Consider the following 12,514-nt stretch of genomic DNA (forward strand, 5'->3'; position numbering starts at 1 on the left):
AATGACAGACCTCCCCTGTGGGAATTTATGTAATGCGAATTTAGTGATTTGTGATGGAAATGTTGGTCAGAATCGTTCAAAAGACGTCAAAAAACCACCGGGAAAACAATTTCCACCAAACTGGATGTTCCAGAATGTAAAAATATCCATACAGGACCTATTTTGAGAAGGCTAGGTTGGCTTTAGTGCCTAGCCACTTAGGTAAATTTAATTAGGAGTGGTTGTTCAGCTCCTCTGCCAGATCATGAATACAGGTCAGGTGCTAGTCCGGATTCAATATTATCTCTAGTTTTGGAGAATGTTGTATTCACACTAGAACTTATCTATTTCCCTTCCAGAGGACTTTGCTATTTTGGCTTCATGTGCTCTAAGGATTTGTGACAAAACTGAAATTGGCCAAAATTGGCTGAATTTATCCAAAATGGATAATAACAACACACTTTATGTCAACCAGATCACCAGAATTGTGTTCAAATGAAGTGGTAGAACAATGGTAGATATGAGAATTTGATATTTAAAGAAAAGATTCGTTTCCCATTTAAGAAAAAATCGTTTCCCATATAAGAAAAAATAGTAATTCTATAGTTTCCCATAGAAATATTTGAGTGTGTTATCTTTTTCCGAGGATATTTGATAGCTAAGTGATATGTATCCGAGTGCTTCTAAAAAGAGATCTATTGATTGCACATAACCGAACTTCCAATTATAGATGTATTGATTGCATGTAAAAGAAATATCAAAACTTCAATGGGACAGAAACTGTAGAAATACTGACATTTGCTCTGATGGTATTTTATGTACTAATTAGTTTATCATTACTGATCTGGCCCATCCTATTGTTACTATAATCATATTTCAGTGATGATACAATGATAGATACCATGTTTTATTATTTTCTTAATATCATTACATACCTAGAAACAAATACCAAAAGGAAGGTAATCTATAAGAAATTGAAATGATAATGTGGTCATGATCCAGCCTTATTGATATAGCTGTCTCTGATTTATGATAATATGATGATTAGATACAAAGGAATTCAAAAAGCAACTGATCACTCAGTCTCTTTGAGGCTGTTTGTGATTGTGTGAGATATCAGAAGCTCACAGATTAGTGTGGTAAAAGTAGGAATGCATGCAGATAATTGAAAGGGGAAAACCCTGCAAACCATTAGTGTGATTATGGATGCACTAATAATACGAAAATGATATTATGAACATAAGATATTTATCAAATGTATTATGAAATGTATCTGGCACTGCTTTAATTTACTTTAATAGGTAAATCACTCCATATGTTAACAATCCTGTTGAAGAAAAGTACTTGCCTTCATGGTATAATGTTTGCCCATGAATTTGTATCCTATAATACAAGTGAAATCAGATGAATCAAGTCTTAAGTAGTTTGTTAGATTAAGATTGATTTAAAGCATTTGATAATTTTGAATTCTTGCATTAGATCATCTGTGAATCTTCTAGTTGTTTAGTTGGCTCTCAATGAGTTTTTTCTGTCTGGGAATCACCTTTGTAGCTTGATACTGTACTTTCTCCATGGTGTCTTTGTCTTTTTCAAGTAGGATGGCCAAACCTGAGCTCATTGTGAAAAGAGTAAGGATGATTTTTTTAGATTTAAGTTTAAAAACTCTGCATATGAATTCAATAATTTTTCACCCTTTTAACTGCTTCTGTTCACTGCTAAGTTGATTGTAGGTCACTAGAGATTATTGCACCTAACTCTTTCTCCTCATTTACTTTTTGCAGTTCAACAAAATTCATACTCAATCTTACCTTTTCATTTTTACTATTGATATTCATTTGCCTTATATGGGCCCAGTCCAGCAGTTTATCTAAGCTGCTGACACATCTGTAGACTTATTACCCAGCATATATTATCTGCAAACTTTCTTGTTTAACAGTGCAGTGCTTATGATAAAGATAACCAGTCCCAATACTGATCCTTGCAGCACACCACTTTTTTAACCATCTGAGGCTTGATCTTTAATCACAACTCATTATGTATGGCCAGTCATATAGTTTCCTAACCATTGAATTAACCCCATCAATACCCTGTGACTTAATTTCTGCTTATCACCTTTGATGTGGAACCTTATCAAATGTTTTTTGAAAATCTACATAGATGACATCATCTGCTTTACTTTCATCATTCATGTTGATTTTATCGTAGCAGGTTAGTAGGTGGTAGGCAGCCATCAACTGGGAAGGTGTACTACTGATACTATTTGCCTGTGTATCGGGAGGGTGAGTGATGGCTGCATAGTGAGCCAGCACTTCAGTGATTGTCAAGTTGCACTCTTCTGACCTGGCCAGGCAGTTGTCTTTTCTTTCTCCCTCACCCACAGGTTGACTGCTGGCATTTTGTCCACAAACATACAATCTTTCCTTGTCATACATAGCCCTTGACATCACTTATTCGCACAACTAACTCGTGTAATTCTAGATTTTTTGAGTAGTGAGTGATATGCACAGGCTGTGCCCTTTGGCAAAAGGTTGGAGCAATAGGTGGCAATAGTAGGGAGGAAAATTATGCAGGATCATTAGGTAGAAACTTCATGTAGAAGCAGTAGGTAGGAACATTAGGAGAGAGCATTAGGCAGAAGTGATAGGTTGGAACATTAAATAGATATATTAGTTAATTGGTAGGAGCCTCTGAAAACACTGTGTTAGATTTGCTCTCTGCCAGTTGCCTGTTAAAGGTGAGGCACTAAAGGCAGAAAGCAGCACTGGAGTTCACCATTTAGGAGACTTTTATTGTGGCAACCTTCTTGAGGGAGTTCCTGAAGAGAACAAGTGTCTTAGAAAGATACTTACATATTGTATTAGAAATCAAGAAGTTATGTCAGACATGAGTGATTTCATTGAGAATCAAGCTGAGCATCTTTTATTAAGTTATGTTCCCTTAAATGGTTTACAATTTGCCTCGAATGATGGTTTCCATAAATTTTCCAGCTACAGACATTAAGCTAAGTAAACAATATTTCCAAGCCTTATCAAAAGCTCTCATAAAGTTGCAATACATGAACTGTATGCTACATCTGCACATCCAGTGGAGTCTAAAACCATAGCCCATTCATCAACAATTGTCTGTAGATGAAAAATTCAGTCCTCTGGCATAAAACTATATAGTCACTAAAGAGTTTAAATTTGTCATATATTTTCTCTTAACACAGTTTCTAAAATGTTACACCCAGTGATTGCCAGAAAAACATGTCATACTTCTTTTCCTATTTCTTAATCATAGTATTAATGTTTGCATTTTTTCAAATGACTATGAGATGATAGGTAATGCAGAAATATTACATTTTTAAGTTCCTTTGAGAAAATTGAGCTGATTGCAATGAGACATGGAGATTTGTCTGTTTTTGGGAGCTTAAGTACTTACTTTTTTTAACTTTATCCTTGTCAGTTAGTGTACTTTATCATTCACTGCTGGAACTTGATTTATTTTTCATCTGATAGTGTACCATATGCCCCTCTTGTGGAAAACAATGTGAAGAAGCCTGCAAAAACATGCTCCTTAACTTTGTTGCTTTCAGTGAAGTCTTTTCTGTTGTCATATTGGTATATCTGATATTAATGGCTTTGTTCTTGTTTTTTTTTATTTACATGTTCCCTAAACTTCTTAGGATTTTTCTTAATGCCACCTACTGTTATCTTGGATTTTTCTTAATGCCATCTACTGTTATCTTGCACTTTTGAGCAGCTTTCCTATTGATCTTCTAACTTTGGAGTTTATGCTTGTCTCTCATTTGGTTATCTTCAGAGAGTATGCACCAGTGCCATAATCCTCACTTTTTTTTTTAGATTTTGTATTCTATTTGTCTGTCCACTACAAATGATTTAGGGTAGCTTGGCATTTTGTCTTGTCCTTCTATATTGTAAGGTTGGTATATACCTGTCTACAGTTTACTGCATTTTAATTCTATATGTATCCCACTGTTCATCAGAGTTTTTGTTACATAAGAGAGTGTTTGATTTAATATACATCTCCTTTTAAAAGTTACTATTGATCTTCTACCAATAAAATCTATAAATGCATGACATTGGAAATGTGTCAGAGTGGCTTTTTTACCAAGTGGTACAGATTGTACCTCTTTAATCCGGCAACCTTGGAACCTGGCCATTGCTGGACCACAGAAGATGCTGGAAAACAGAAATTGACCCCTAAGTCATACACAGTTGATGATCCAATCTCATAGTACTCGCACAAGGTCTTTATAGAAGTTCCTTTATCTAATTTATCAGTACCTTCACATTTTCTAGCATGGATAATGATTTATGGCCATTCTAATTAGCACTAGTACCATCTTTTGCACCTCTTGGTCTCTTGGATGATATCCTGAAGGGGTGAAATACAGCTGAATGTAAGAAATTAACAGGCCTGTTAATTTGCTTGGCTGCAGTTTAAACAGATTTTGGCAACTTAGTGCTGCTAACACCACCACCCTGGTGGCAGATCCACAAAATAATAACTGATGGTGGAAGATTTTAAAATGTGCTGGACCATGGGAGTTGCTGGACCACAGAGGGCCAGACTAGAGGGGCACAAACTTTACATCTAAACGGATTTCAGTTGCCATGCTTTCCTCATTACTAAACACTAAAGCTAATAGAGGTTGCTGGTTAGTTCCCCTACTTATGGTTGGTTCAGGTTTATGCTGGAACCAAAAATGATCCCTTACAATGTCTGTAAATATACATTAGGCATCTTCAGTCTTTCGCTTACCCTGTTTGTGTTCTTGCCTATGTCAGGGTGGTTGATATCCTCTACAACAAGACTGTACAAGAGATTTTCTTAAGTATTTCAGGGAACAAGTTGTTAAGTTTCTCACTGTTTTCAGCACTAGAGCTTGGGTATCTGTAAACTGGACAAAAGAGAAGCCTATCCTTTTTAAAGATTGGTATTTTGGTAGCAATGTATTCTTGAGTTATTTTCAAATATAATTGGAGTATATTTTATTATGTATACATTTTCAAGCAATCCTCTTATATTGTTAGGTTTACTTATATTTAAATCATCTTGTTCATATCCTCCTATGCTATATTTTCTTTCTTTCATACATGTTTGCCACTTCTGTGTGAGTGAGGCAGCATCCAGAACAGATTACTGAGTCTACCTTTTGGAAAGTAATACAAGAGGGGAAGATTTCCAACCCTTGATTCCATCCTTATTAGTCATCTTATATGACATGCAGGAGATATTTAGGTTATTTTGTTTCTCCTCTATTCCAGGGATATCCTATGCTGTATTCATTCACCTAAAATTCTTTGGTAGCAGAGTTTCTTTAGCATCACTTGTTGCAAAGCAATAGCACTACTGCAGGTGTATATTAGATGTGTTAGTTATCATCTTCAGTGCAACCAATTTATCTGGAGACAGAGTGTCAGTATTAGAAAATATGACATTTAACTGATGGGGCATGCTTACAGAATGTAGTTTTTATAGTATTATTATCACTTACTGAGTTGAGGTTATTTTCATCTTTGTTTTTCATTAGTTATTTTCTAATGCTGGGGCTGCCCCCTCCCAGATAAAGAAAACTGCTTTCATCTTACATTTTAGTTTCAATTCATCATCCATCTTGGTAGTACCAATTTTCTTGATGTAATCATTTAACCTTTTTTAAGTGTATCAGCACATTTCATCAGATTTGTTGGCCATTTGGTCTTTTGTCATCACCACTGCTTTCAGCGTTGTGTACTTAACTCTGGGTGATAGGGATTTCAGTATCAGGATTTAGGTGGGTTCACCAGTCCAAAGTTTATCGAACCTTCATTTCGTGGCTTTTAGAGTTGGTGCACTTAGCACCAAGTTGTGAAATTATTACATTAGTTCCCTGCTATGTATACAAGAAGTAGTGATTTACCAGTTTTGTTCTGCATCACTATTAGCTTTGAATACTGAGTGTTGCATTCCTAGTCTTGTGCTTAAAGAAATCAGTTACAGTTGCAGAGCATAAAGAAATCAGTTACAGTTGCAGAGCATGATTTAGAACATCGTTTTTATTAATCTTCATTGATAAGGTAGTAGTAGTGTATCAGGGAAAATATAGAATTGATATAAGTAAAAGTACAAAGGCAAAGGGGATAAGAGTGAGTGCTCAAATTACAGAGGTATAAGTTTGTTGAGTATTCCTGGTAAATTATATGGGAGGGTATTGATTGAGAGGGTGAAGGCATGTACAGAGCATCAGATTGGGGAAGAGCAGTGCGGTTTCAGAAGTGGTAGAGGATGTGTGGATCAGGTGTTTGCTTTGAAGAATGTATGTGAGAAATACTTAGAAAAGCAAATGGATTTGTATGTAGCATTTATGGATCTGGAGAAGGCATATGATAGAGTTGATAGAGATGCTCTGTGGAAGGTATTAAGAATATATGGTGTGGGAGGCAAGTTGTTAGAAGCAGTGAAAAGTTTTTATCGAGGATGTAAGGCATGTGTACGTGTAGGAAGAGAGGAAAGTGATTGGTTCTCAGTGAATGTAGGTTTGCGGCAGGGGTGTGTGATGTCTCCATGGTTGTTTAATTTGTTTATGGATGGGGTTGTTAGGGAGGTAAATGCAAGAGTCCTGGAATGAGGGGCAAGTATGAAGTCTGTTGGGGATGAGAGAGCTTGGGAAGTGAGTCAGTTGTTGTTCGCTGATGATACAGCGCTGGTGGCTGATTCATGTGAGAAACTGCAGAAGCTGGTGACTGAGTTTGGTAAAGTGTGTGGAAGAAGAAAGTTAAGAGTAAATGTGAATAAGAGCAAGGTTATTAGGTACAGTAGGGTTGAGGGTCAAGTCAATTGGGAGGTGAGTTTGAATGGAGAAAAACTGGAGGAAGTGAAGTGTTTTAGATATCTGGGAGTGGATCTGTCAGCGGATGGAACCATGGAAGCGGAAGTGGATCATAGGGTGGGGGAGGGGGCGAAAATCCTGGGAGCCTTGAAAATGTGTGGAAGTCGAGAACATTATCTCGGAAAGCAAAAATGGGTATGTTTGAAGGAATAGTGGTTCCAACAATGTTGTATGGTTGCGAGGCGTGGGCTATGGATAGAGTTGTGCGCAGGAGGATGGATGTGCTGGAAATGAGATGTTTGAGGACAATGTGTGGTGTGAGGTGGTTTGATCGAGTAAGTAACGTAAGGGTAAGAGAGATGTGTGGAAATAAAAAGAGCGTGGTTGAGAGAGCAGAAGAGGGTGTTTTGAAATGGTTTGGGCACATGGAGAGAATGAGTGAGGAAAGATTGACCAAGAGGATATATGTGTCGGAGGTGGAGGGAACGAGGAGAAGAGGGAGACCAAATTGGAGGTGGAAAGATGGAGTGAAAAAGATTTTGTGTGATCGGGGCCTGAACATGCAGGAGGGTGAAAGGAGGGCAAGGAATAGAGTGAATTGGAGCTATGTGGTATACAGGGGTTGACGTGCTGTCAGTGGAGTGAATCAAGGCATTTGAAGCGTCTGGGGTAAACCATGGAAAGCTGTGTAGGTATGTATATTTGCGTGTGTGGACGTGTGTATGTACATGTGTATGGGGGGGGTTGGGCCATTTCTTTCGTCTGTTTCCTTGCGCTACCTCGCAAACGCGGGAGACAGCGACAAAGTATAAAAAAAAAGAAAAAAAAAAATAAGTAAAAGTAGGTAATGCACTTGCAGAAAACCATCAGAACCTATGTAAACTTCACCTAATTTCTCTTTTGGTCAAGATTTAATTTAGTGCTCAGTATTATAGTTGAAATATACCAGTCACACTCTTGACCAAGCTCCACAAAAATGGTGCTGGATGTTAACAATTAGATTACACAGTGCGCATCTATTTGAATCCCAGCACCAGAAGAATTTGATGGTGATATTTTTCAAATATCATTTCAACAGAAAAAGTCTAGTTGGTAATTTAGTAGTTAAGCTGTGCAGTGCTATTAGCTTTGAATATCAAGTGAATTTGTTCTACTGTGCTAATATTTAGAGAATAGAAAATAACAGTTGCAAAGCATTATTTGGAACATTATTTTGTGTTCAACATTATTGAATAAGGCATTAAGGGTTATGTATATTAAGGACATTGTGGAGTTGGTTAATGTAAAAGTAGGTGATGTGCTTGTAAAATATCAACAGCTTGCATAAGAACTTAGAAACCAAAGTGAGAGTAAAAATATACCAATACTAAATTTTCTGCTGCTGTGATCACATGCCTATATACTGTGTCATCTATTTTTTGACATCTGGAGCTATTTTGGCAGTATTCAGTCTTGGATGTTACTGGTATATTTCATGTACAATATTGAAAATTATGATACATTATGTCGGCTATGGTGGTTAAGTGAGGTGTCTATAGGTTCTTTAGAGTTTTGTGAAATATGTTACATCAACCTCACATTTTTCCTTATGTACTACTGTTGCCCTATTTGATGATGTTCAGAATCAAGCTCTGTAACTTTTATTTATTCTCCAAACTCTATACTAGTGCTGCGGAACAAAATCACTCTGTGTTCAAAGCTAATTCCCATATGAAACTGAACTGGTAAATTACTTAAAATACAATAGCAGTTATGGAGGATGATTTGGAGCAATACATTTTATTGAATGACATAAAGAAATGTGTAGTATGCTGTAGAGTGCTGTTTCATTATAGTGCTCTTGCTTGCATCTTGGAGCTTTAGTTTTACAAGAAGAAAAGGATAGAAATTTCTGAAAAATCAAAACTTACAAGTCTGAACACTCACGTGTTGAGAGCAGTTTTCTTTGTTTATACTCATATGGCCAATCAGAGTGCTGTACACATACAAGCTCACACCCAGTCAGCACCAAGTTCTCTTCTCTGTTAGTACAGTGCAAATTTTGCTATACTTACACTATACACACATTTTGCTGACTTCCCAATTTTTTTCAGACTATTGTGATTATATTTTATCTTATATGGAAGACGGCTTGCAGGTTGTAATGCTCCTAATCCATCTAAAGTGCCTAGGAAAAGCCTGTAATTGGATGGAAAGGTTTATGGGGCCTGGTCTTGAATGGGAGCTGTGGTTTAGGTGTACTACATGTGACAGCTAGAGAATGGATTTGAGCCGATGCGGCCTTTCTGGTGCTTCCCCACTAGCTTGGGAAATGGTTTGGGCACATGGAGAGAATGAGTAAGGAAAGATTGACAAAGAGGATATATGTGTTACAGGTGGAGGGGAAAAGGAGAGGTGGAAGACCAAATAGGAGGTGGAATGATGGAGTGAAAAAGATTTTGAGTGATTGGGGCCTGAACATACAGGAGGGTGAAAGACGTGCAATGAATTGAGTGAAGTGGAACGATGTGGTATACCGGGGTCGACATGCTGTCAGTGGATTGAACCAGGGCATGTGAAATGTGTGTGGTAAACCATGGAAAGTTTTTTGGGCCTGGATGTGGAAAGGGAGCTGTGGTTTCAGTGCATTATGCATGACAGCTAGAGACTGAGTGCGAGCAAATGTGGCCTTTGCTGTCTTTTTCTAGCGCCACCTCGCACAAGTGCGGGGGGAGGGGTTGTCATTTCATGTGTGGCGGGGTAGTGACGGGAATGAATAAAGGCAGCAAGTATGATTTATGTACATGTGTATATATGTATATATATATATATATATATATATATATATATATATATATATATATATTTTTTTTTTTTTTTTGCCGCTGTCTCCCGCGTTTGCGAGGTAGCGCAATGAAACAGACGAAAGAAATGCCCCCCCCCCCATACACATGTATATACATACGTCCACACACGCAAATATACATACCTACACAGCTTTCCATGGTTTACCCCCAGACGCTTCACATGCCCTGCTTCAATCCACTGACAGCACGTCAACCCCGGTATACCACATCGCTCCAATTCACTCTATTCCTTGCCCTCCTTTCACCCTCCTGCATGCTCAGGCCCCGATCACACAAAATCTTGTTCACTCCATCTTTCCACCTCCAATTTGGTCTCCCTCTTCTCCTCGTTCCCTCCACCTCCGACACATATATTCTCTTGGTCAATCTTTCCTCAGTCATTCTCTCCATGTGCCCGACCATTTCAAAACACCCTCCTCTGCTCTCTCAACCACGCTCTTTTTATTTCCACACATCTCTCTTACCCTTACGTTACTTACTCGATCAAACCACCTCACACCACACATTGTCCTCAAACATCTCATTTCCAGCACAGCCATCCTCCTGCGCACAACTCTATCCATAGCCCACGCCTCGCAACCATACAACATTGTTGGAACCACTATTCCTTCAAACATACCCATTTTTGCTTTTCGAGATAATGTTCTCGACTTCCACACATTCTTCAAGGCTCCCAGAATTTTCGCCCCCTCCCCCACCCTGGTAGAGGATGTGTGGATCAGGTGTTTGTTTGAAGAATGTATGTGAGAAATACTTAGAAAAGCAAATGGATTTGTATGTAGCATTTATGGATCTGGAGAAGGCATATGATAGAGTTGATAGAGATGCTCTGTGGAAGGTATTAAGAATATATGGTGTGGGAGGCAAGTTGTTAGAAGCAGTGAAAAGTTTTTATCGAGGATGTAAGGCATGTGTACGTGTAGGAAGAGAGGAAAGTGATAGGTTCTCAGTGAATGTAGGTTTGCGGCAGGGGTGTGTGATGTCTCCATGGTTGTTTGATTTGTTTATGGATGGGGTTGTTAGGGAGGTGAATGCAAGAGTTTTGGAAAGAGGGGCAAGTATGAAGTCTGTTGGGGATGAGAGAGCTTGGGAAGTGAGTCAGTTGTTGTTCGCTGATGATACAGCGCTGGTGGCTGATTCACGTGAGAAACTGCAGAAGCTGGTGACTGAGTTTGGTAAAGTGTGTGAAAGAAGAAAGTTAAGAGTAAATGTGAATAAGAGCAAGGTTATTAGGTACAGTAGGGTTGAGGGTCAAGTCAATTGGGAGGTGAGTTTGAATGGAGAAAAACTGGAGGAAGTGAAGTGTTTTAGATATCTGGGAGTGGATCTGGCAGCGGATGGAACCATGGAAGCGGAAGTGGATCATATATATATATATATATATATATATATATATATATATATATATATATATATATGTATATATATATATATATATATTTTTTTTTTTTTGCTTTGTCGCTGTCTCCCACGTTTGCGAGGTATCGCAAGGAAACAGACGAAAGAAATGGCCCAACCCACCCCCATACACATGTATATACATACATCCACACACACAACTATACATACCTACATAGCTTTCCATGGTTTACCCTAGACGCTTCACATGCCCTGATTCAATCCACTGACAGCACGTCAACCCCGGTATACCACATCGCTCCAATTCACTCTATTCCTTGCCCTCCTTTCACCCTCCTGCATGTTCAGGCCCCGATCACACAAAATCTTTTTCACTCCATCTTTCCACCTCCAATTTGGTCTCCCTCTTCTCCTCGTTCCCTCCACCTCCGACACATATATCCTCTTGGTCAATCTTTCCTCACTCATTCTCTCCATGTGCCCAAACCATTTCAAAACACCCTCTTCTGCTCTCTCAACCACGCTCTTTTTATTTCCACACATCTCTCTTACCCTTACGTTACTTACTCGATCAAACCACCTCACACCACACATTGTCCTCAAACATCTCATTTCCAGCACATCCATCCTCCTGCGCACAACTCTATCCGTAGCCCACGCCTCGCAACCATACAACATTGTTGGAACCACTGTTCCTTCAAACATACCCATTTTTGCTTTCCGAGATAATGTTCTCGACTTCCACACATTCTTCAAGGCTCCCAGAATTTTCGCCCCCTCCCCCACCCTGGTAGAGGATGTGTGGATCAGGTGTTTGCTTTGAAGAATGTATGTGAGAAATACTTAGAAAAGCAAATGGATTTGTATGCAGCATTTATGGATCTGGAGAAGGCATATGATAGAGTTGATAGAGATGCTCTGTGGAAGGTATTAAGAATATATGGTGTGGGAGGCAAGTTGTTAGAAGCAGTGAAAAGTTTTTATCGAGGATGTAAGGCATGTGTACGTGTAGGAAGAGAGGAAAGTGATTGGTTCTCAGTGAATGTAGGTTTGCGGCAGGGGTGTGTGATGTCTCCATGGTTGTTTAATTTGTTTATGGATGGGGTTGTTAGGGAGGTGAATGCAAGAGTTTTGGAAAGAGGGGCAAGTATGAAGTCTGTTGGGGATGAGAGAGCTTGGGAAGTGAGTCAGTTGTTGTTCGCTGATGATACAGCGCTGGTGGCTGATTCATGTGAGAAACTGCAGAAGCTGGTGACTGAGTTTGGTAAAGTGTGTGAAAGAAGAAAGTTAAGAGTAAATGTGAATAAGAGCAAGGTTATTAGGTACAGTAGGGTTGAGGGTCAAGTCAATTGGGAGGTGAGTTTGAATGGAGAAAAACTGGAGGAAGTGAAGTGTTTTAGATATCTGGGAGTGGATCTGGCAGCGGATGGAACCATGGAAGCGGAAGTGGATCATATATATATATATATATATATATATATATATATATATTATTTTTTTTTATTATACTTTGTCA

General features: G+C 38.6%; 1 protein-coding gene across 1 annotated transcript in view; it reads left to right on the top strand.

The window, feature by feature from the left end:
* LOC139754661 (ethanolamine-phosphate phospho-lyase-like) overlaps positions 1 to 12,514 on the top strand; it is a 290,015-nt gene that overhangs the window by 332 nt on the left and 277,169 nt on the right. The window lies entirely within an intron of this gene.

Source organism: Panulirus ornatus, chromosome 17, assembly GCF_036320965.1.
Source record: "Panulirus ornatus isolate Po-2019 chromosome 17, ASM3632096v1, whole genome shotgun sequence".
NCBI lineage: Eukaryota > Metazoa > Arthropoda > Malacostraca > Decapoda > Palinuridae > Panulirus > Panulirus ornatus.